The sequence below is a fragment of the Oncorhynchus clarkii genome, chromosome 5, assembly GCF_045791955.1.
Source record: "Oncorhynchus clarkii lewisi isolate Uvic-CL-2024 chromosome 5, UVic_Ocla_1.0, whole genome shotgun sequence".
Taxonomy (NCBI): domain Eukaryota; kingdom Metazoa; phylum Chordata; class Actinopteri; order Salmoniformes; family Salmonidae; genus Oncorhynchus; species Oncorhynchus clarkii.
The window spans coordinates 13,924,862-13,932,902 of record NC_092151.1 but is presented as its reverse complement, the minus strand read 5'-3'; the positions used below and the strand labels follow the sequence as shown (position 1 = coordinate 13,932,902).

Sequence of the window (8,041 nt, the reverse complement as noted above, 5' to 3'; positions counted from 1 at the left end):
TAGTGCTATTTTCTGTACACCACCCCTACCTTGTCACAACACAACACACATTGGCTCAAACACATTAAGAAGGAAAGAAATTCCACAAATTAACTTTTAACAAGGCACACCTGTTAATTGAAATGCATTCCAGGTGACTACCTTATGAAGCTGGTTGAGAGAATGCCAAGAGTGTACAAAGTTGTCATCAAGGAAAAGGGTGGCTACTTTTAAGAATCTCAAATATATTTTGATTTGTTTAACACTTTTTTGGTTACTACATTATTCCATATCTGTTATTTCATAGTTTTGATGTCTTCACTACTATTCTACAATGTAGAAAATAGTACAAAAAAAGAAAAACCTGGGAATGAGTAGGTGTCTCCAAACCTTTGACTGGTATATGAATCATTGGTTTGCAGGGAGTGGAGTTCAGGGAGTTCTAGGGAGTGTTCTTGGGAGAAGGGTCGGGAATTCTTCTCACGCACCAGGGACAGGCGTGGTATGTGGTTTAGGGGTAGAACAGTCCAATAAATTCAAGGAATCAGTTGGGAGAGCGACCATTAAAGATGGCTTTAGAAATGTATTTAGACCTTTTCAAGGAGAACAACATTCCTTTTGATTTCAAAACTGTTTCACTTATGGAAGGTAGGTATTGTTTATAAAGTTGATGGAGAAAATTGGTTGATGTGTGGCTTGATTGAACCATATTATGTGTTTAATGTGAGGTGAATGGTTGAAATTGACAGTCCTCTTTTGTACTGTGGTGATAGATCAGTTTTATGTGATAATATTTTGATGGATTGACTGTTTTATGCAGAAATAGTGCGATTGGTAACATTTGCAAGCCCTTGCATAATACACTGGGAATTGTTGATTTTGCACACAAAAAATGCGATCGTTGAGAGACTAAACCTTTCTTTTAGAGGCTGTTCTTTTGGCGTAGGCTACACAATTCTTTCCACTTTTACATTTTTTATTTTGAGTCTGGACACATTTTGTTCTTTGCATAAAATTGATTATAAAGACATTATAAAGGGTAAGTCTTACAATGCATTAAAACTGCATCCTAATTCGCCTGGATGCTATAAGTATTGTTTTAGCCTACCATACTGGTGAGCCTAATCCTATGGGTGCACATAATGAAAGGTTATCTAAAGCTTAATGAATACAAAAGTTATTTACAGAAGTAGGTGTCATTCCTTGAACTTCCAACTGACAACTTCAGGTGGACGTTCAAGTCAGGTAGGGTAGGCTACTATTCTCCACTGCATGCAGGTAGTCTGTAGAGCAGTAGTAGGCACTCCCTTGACTTGCACCCCAGTTGTGTTTTCAGAGATGTAGGCCTAACCATTGGGAGCAAAACTGGACAATGTTGGTATTGTGATTCACTACATTGCAGGAGAGCAGTATGGAGAAGATTTCGGACAGATCATCTCTGTTCGGCTGAAATGTGGGAATGAAAACATTGAGTTCAGTTGAGAGATCAATCATCTCTACTTATTTGATGAGGCAATGTAATAAGACTACTTAACAAATCCTTTGTGATGCCTAGAGTAACTAAACAAATCCCCATTCTGATTTTTAGTAACAATTGCAACACAGTGGCCAGGCCAAGAGTTTCAGTGACAAACTGATCAATCACCTTTGCAGCATTGCCATTATGAAGTACCTGGCATAGAAGCACAAGACCGCAGACCACGGGAATCCAGCCGACCTGCAGAAGCTCACCTGTGTCAATGAAGAACTGTCCTGGCAGCACATGGGAATACGTATGCATGGCTCCAAGATGTATTGGCTCAGGGTAGGTGACGCTACTACAAGATCGAATGTAGAGTTGTTTTCAAATTATACTTTGAAGAACTTTGGACTTCATTCAGTAAACCCGGATAGCAATATTGACTCAGTAGCTTAAGCATACCTTTTCCCTATGGTCAAATAGTCATGCACCAAGTTGATTCAGGTAATAGCTCCCGAGTGGCACAGAGGTCTAAGGCACTGCATCTCAGTGCAAGAGGTGTCACTGCAGGCCCTAGTTCAAATCTAGGCTGCATCACATCCGGCTGGGATTGGGAGTCCCGAAGGGCGGCGCACAATTGGCCCAGCATCGTCCGGATTTGGCTGGGGTCATTGTAAAAAAAGCATTTGTTCTTAACTGACTTGCCTAGTTAAATTATAATGGTATTATTTTAAACAGATAAATGTTTTCGATGTTAGATGTGCGCAGGCAGTGGTTAGACTGCAGTGTACACATTGCCAAAGCAGGTGTGATTGAATGTGGCTCTTCGATTTTCACAGGTTAGGAAATTGACATCCCACTCTTCTTCTGTATTGCAACAAGCAATGTTATAAGCGTTTGATACAGAGCTGTTTTGTATCTCAGTGTCCAAGTATCTTGTTATGTTCAATTTTGGGAGAGGAGGTTGTCTGATCTCATGCCTTCTCATTTTTCATGGCATAATATCATGTTTCTGAATCCAACACATTTGGGTTGTACATGACAAAAGGCTGTCTTTGTGTTTCAGCTGTTGATACCAAAGATCATGGGTGTGGAAGTCCCCAAGGACAAGATGGATAGAGCCCTGGAGGACCTGGAGGGCTGGTCGAGAACATGGACGGCAGCAAGACGCAGGTCTTCAAGCCCAAGATCTTGAGATTGTTCTTCTGAATTCTCCAGTGACAGTGCAGTGAAGCTGGTCCTCTGTGAAATAATCAAGCTGGATCTGTTATTCAGCCACTATGCACCATGTAACATAATAACAAAAGAAAACATTCTCTATGGAAATGCAGACACTCCCTGTTAGTACAACACATTTATATCCATTCCTTATTATTCTAATGTTCTAAAAGCTGTTTTTATCAAACGTTTTAACCTTTTACTGTTTTTGATTGAATTAATAACTTATTAAACTGTGTTTAACGTTTACAAACAATACACAGTGAGGGGAGAAAGTATTTGATCCCCTGCTGAATTTGTACGTTTGCCCACTGACAAAGAAATGATCAGTCTATAATTTTAATGGTAGGTTTATTTGAACAGTGAGAGACAGAATAACAACAAAAAAATCCAGAAAACGCATGTCAAAAATGTTATAAATTGATTTGCATTTTAATGAGGGAAATGGTGTGAAATGGTGTGAAATGGTGAACACCGAAAGGTGTTCGGTTCTTTGGTATCTGGGAGAGAGGCGGCCCGAAAACGTATTGAATTACGTCAAGACTCCCGTAGTGTGGCAGACTACGCTGTTGACTTTTACACATTTCGATACTTTTCTTCACGGATTATCTGAGGTGGTAAAAGATGAGCTAACTGTTCTGGAGTTACTGGTGGACCTCGATTCCCTCATCGCCCTCACCTTTAGAATTGATGGACGTCTAAGGGTACGCAGGAATGAGAGGTCTGGCCTAGGTTACACTCGTTCATCCACAGTGGCTGGCTCACCTTCGAAGGAATCTGGAAGTCCGAGAGTCATCGGCGAAGGGTGAGTCAGATACTCCAGAACCTATGCAACTTAGCCTAAGTTCCAACAGTTGTCTGTACTGTGGGGCTGCGGGACATTATATAGCCACCTGCCCAGTTTAGACCTATTTCTGTAGTAGGTACACATACTCTGGTGAGCCAGACTGGGAATCATCTAAATCCCATCAATCGCACTCCTTTTTTTGTGATACTGCTGTTGGGAGACCAGTCTAAATCTCTCCGGTGCTCATTGACTTTGGGGCGGATGAGAGTTTTATGGACGCTACCCTAGTTTCTGAATTAGGTATCCCCACTCAACTCCTATCTGTTCCCATGGACGCTAGAGCACTGCACGGCCGCTCCATTCCCACAGCACTGTTCCTGTTAATCTGCGGGGTTTCATGAAATCACAGTGAGGCTATACAGTTTCTCCTCATTGAGTCTCCCCATGTTCCTGTTTTGGGATTGTCTTGGCTCAAAGAACACAACCCCGTTATTGACTGGACCACAAGTTCAAGCCTGGGTTGGAGTCCGTTCTGCCATTCCCATTGCCTCAAAGCAGCGCAGCCTTCTCCGAGACGACCTCCTCAGGGCTTAAGTCAAGTCTCTGATTTCCCTGCCGTCCCCACAGAGTACCAAGACCTCCTGGAGGTCTTCAGCAAGGCATGGGCTACTTCTCTTCCCCCACACCGTCCTTATGATTGTGCCATTGATCTCCTCCTAGGCACCACACCACCTCGTGGTAGGCTATATTCTCTATCCGGGCCAGAGACCAAGGCCATGGAGGAGTACATAGAGGAGTCTCTGGCAATTGGGACTGTCCGTCTGTCTGCATCTCCTGCCGGCGCAGGGTTTTTCTTTGTGGGGAATTGCATTGACTACCGGGGTCTAAATGACATTACGGTTAAGAATCGTTACCCCCTACCATTCCTCTCCTTTTGAACCTCTCCAGGGGGCCACCATTTTTTCCAAGCTGGACCTTCGAAATGCAGACTACGTGGTTCGGATACGTGAAGGAGATGAGTGGAAGACAGCATTCAACACAGCCAGCGTACATTGAGTACCAGGTCATGCCTTTTGGACTCACCAGCTGTCATCCAGGCTCTGGTAAACGATGTGCTCCGGGACATGCTAAACCATTTTGTGTTCATCTACCTTGACGACATCCTGTTTTTTTCCCGGTCTGCCCAATAACATGTTCTTCATGTCAGACCGGTCCTCCTGGAGAACCAATTTTTGTGAAAGCTGAGAAGTGTGAGTTCCACCGCTCTACAATCTCCTTTCTGGGATATGTCATCGCTGAGGGAAAATTCCAGATGGATCATGGGAAGGTGAAAGCAGTGGTGGATTGGCCTCAACCTACGTCCAGGGTGCAGTTGCTACGTGTCTTGGGTTTTGCTAACTTCTACCGCCGTTTCATTCGGGTTACTGCACCCTGCCTTCTTGTCCCATTGTCTCAATCCTGGAGAGAGGAACTACGATGTAGGCAACTGAGAACTCCTGGCGGTCAAGATGGCGTTGGAAAAGTGGAGGCACTGGCTGGAAGGAGCAGAACAGCCATTCCTGGTCTGGACCAACCATAAAAATGTGGAATATCTCCGTTCAGCAAAGCGCCTTAACTCCAGGCAGGCCTGGTGGCCTCTCCTGTTTACAATATTTAACTTCACCCTTTCCTACCGCCCAGGGTCCAAGAATGTGAAGTCTGACGCTCCTTCCACCTACAGTATACAGTTCCTCTGACAAACACTCAGTCTCCGAAACCATTCTCCCTACCTCATGCCTTGCAGCCTCAGTGGGTTGGGATATTGAGAACCTGGCTGTTTGTCCCTAACTCAGTCCGGTTCTGGAATAGGCTCATTCCTCCAGGGTGACCTGTCATCCCGGTTCCTGCCGTACCCTAGCATTCCTCTGACAACTTTTCTGGTGGCCCACAATGGTTCCTGACGTCGCTGCCTTTGTTTCCGCATGCACGTTGTCCAGAACAAGACTCCACGGCAAGCTCCTTCTGGCCTTCAGCCACTACCAGTCCCTCATTGTCCCTGGTCTCATATCTCTCTGGATTTTGTCACTGGGCTTCCCCCGTCTGATGGCAAAACCGTCATTCTGACAGTGGTGGATTGATTCTCAAAGGCCGCTCTTTTCATCCCTCTCCCCAAACTACCTTCTGCCAAGGAGACGGCCCAGCTCATGGTGCAGCACGTCTTCAGGATCCATGGACTCCCGGTGTCTATGGTTTCTGACTGGGGTCCTCAGTTCTCGTCTCAGTTCTGGAAGGTGTTCTGCATCCTTATTGTGGCGTCGGCCAGCTTATATTCCGGGTTCCATCACCAGTCAAACGTCCAGCCAGAGTGAGCTAACCAGGACCTGGAGACCACTCTAAGATGCCTGGTCTCAACCAACCCCACTACCTGGAGCTGACAACTGGTCTGGGTGGAGTATGCCCGGAACACCCTTCCCTGTTCAGCCACGGGACTCTCACCTTTTGAGTGCTCCACGGGGTATCAACCTCCACTCTTCCCAGAACAAGAACCGGGAGTCAATGTACCCTCGGCCCAGATGTTCGTCCCCCACTGTCGACGTACCTGGAAAAGAGCTCGGGTAGCACTTCTCAAGACCAACTCCAGCGGACTGCCGCTGGACTCCAGCTCCCCGCTGGACTCCAGCTCCCCGCTACCACATTGGGCAGAGGGTATGGCTGTCCACACGGGACCTGCCTCTTTAGAGTCCCGCAAACTGTCCCCTTGTTTCATTGGTCCGTTTCCCAACTCTAGAGTCCTTAATTCCACTGCTGTCCATCTCTTGTTACCCCGTACCCTCCGTATTCACCCTACATTCCATGTGTTTAGGATTAAGCCCGTGTCTCAGTCTTCTGTCCCCAGGCCCACCTTCTCCCTGTGACATTGATGGCCATCCGGCATACACGGGGAAACATCTCTTGGGTTTTCGAACACGGGGCAGGGGTTTCCAGTACCTGGTTGACTGGGAGGGTTACGGCCCGGAGGAGAGGTGCTGGATTCCCGCTAGGGACATCCTGGTTCCAGCCCTCATTGCCGACTTCCACCGCCGACACCCCGGTCAACCAGGTATGCGCCCAGGTAGGATGCCATGGTGGCGCCCCTAGAGGGGGAGTACTGTCACACCCTGATCTGTTTCACCTGTCTTGTGATTGTCTCCACCCCCTCCAGGTGTTGCTTATTATGGGGTGGCAGGTAGCCTAGTGGTTAGAGCGTTGGACCGAAAGGTTGCAAGATCAAATCCCCAAGCTGACAATGTAAAAATCTGTCGTTCTGCCCCCGAACAAGGCAGTTAACCCACTGTTCCTAGGCCGTCATTGAAAATAAGAATTTGTTCTTAACTGACTTGCCTAGTTAAATAAATAAAACATTATCCCTGGTGTATATATCTCTATGTTTCCTGTCTCTCTGTGCCAGTTTGTCTTGTATGCTTTTCAAGTCAACCAGTGTTTTCCCCGTACTCCTGCTTCTATTCTCTTTTGCTAGTCCTCCTGGTTTGACTCTTGCCTGTTTTCTGGACTCCGTACCCGCCTGTCTGACCATTCTGCCTGCCCTGACCTCAAGCCTGCCTGCCACTCTGTACCTCCTGGACTCTGAACTGGTTTTGACCTTTTGCCTGTCCACGACCATTCTCTTGCCTACCCCTTTTGGATTGTTTAAGAAATATCAAGACTCAAACCATCTGCCTCCTGTGTCTGCATCTGGGTCTCGCCTTATAGGGTATGTCCATTCTTTGCTTTCTACATTCATATGGATCTGTCTGCAACTTCCTCGCACTGGCTCTTCTCCCACAACAATATACCATGACTGGAAAAGTCTGGAACGCAACAGTGCTTTCCTAGCTAGCACGCAATATAGTGCTTTGTTAGCTATTACGTAACACTATCCAGCTATTGCATAACACTACCTTTCCCTCCCTGTGTGGAATGTAATCAAAGTTCATGTGGTTTGCTGTAAGTTATGGTGCATGGGCGATTCTGTGAAAAGGAGATCTGCATGGAGGAATGGGCCAAAATACCAGCAACAGTGTGTGAAAACCTTGTGGAGACTTACAGAAAATGTTTGACCTCTGTCATTGCCAACAAAGGGTATATAACAAAGTATTGAGATAAACTTTTGTTATTGACCAAATACTTATTTTCCACCATAATTTGCAAATAAATTCATTAAAAATCCTACAATGTGATTTTCTGGAATTTTTTTCTCATTTTGTCTGTCATAGTTGAAGTGTACCTATGATGAAAATTACAGGCCTCTCTTATCTTTTTAAGTGGAGAACTTGCAGAATTGGTGGCTGACTAAATACTTTTTTGCCCCACTATACATATACATATTTTTATTTATTTATTTTACTAGGCAAGTCAGTTAAGAACAAATTCTTATTTTCAATGATTTTCAATGCCTGTTCAGGGGCAGAACGACAGATTTGTCAGCTTGGGGGTTTGAACTCGCAACCTTCCGGTTACTAGTCCAACGCTCTAACCACTAGGCTACCCTGCCGCCCCAATATAATATATATATGAGATGAATAATGTAGGGTATGTAAACATTATATTAAGTAGCATTGTTTAAAGTGGCTAGTGATATA

The 8,041-nt window shown here is 45.4% G+C and overlaps 1 long non-coding RNA gene across 2 annotated transcripts; it reads left to right on the top strand.

The window, feature by feature from the left end:
• Nucleotides 1-451: 451 nt before the first annotated feature.
• Nucleotides 452-7,631, top strand: LOC139408387 (uncharacterized). 2 transcript variants are annotated; one of them, XR_011634283.1, is made up of 3 exons: nucleotides 452-627; nucleotides 1,633-1,783; nucleotides 2,505-7,631. It is a non-coding gene; the product is annotated as an uncharacterized lncRNA (long non-coding RNA). The 2 variants fall into 2 exon arrangements; XR_011634284.1 differs by having other exon boundaries at nucleotides 482-627; nucleotides 1,568-1,783; nucleotides 2,505-7,439.
• The last annotated feature ends 410 nt before the right edge of the window (nucleotides 7,632-8,041 follow it).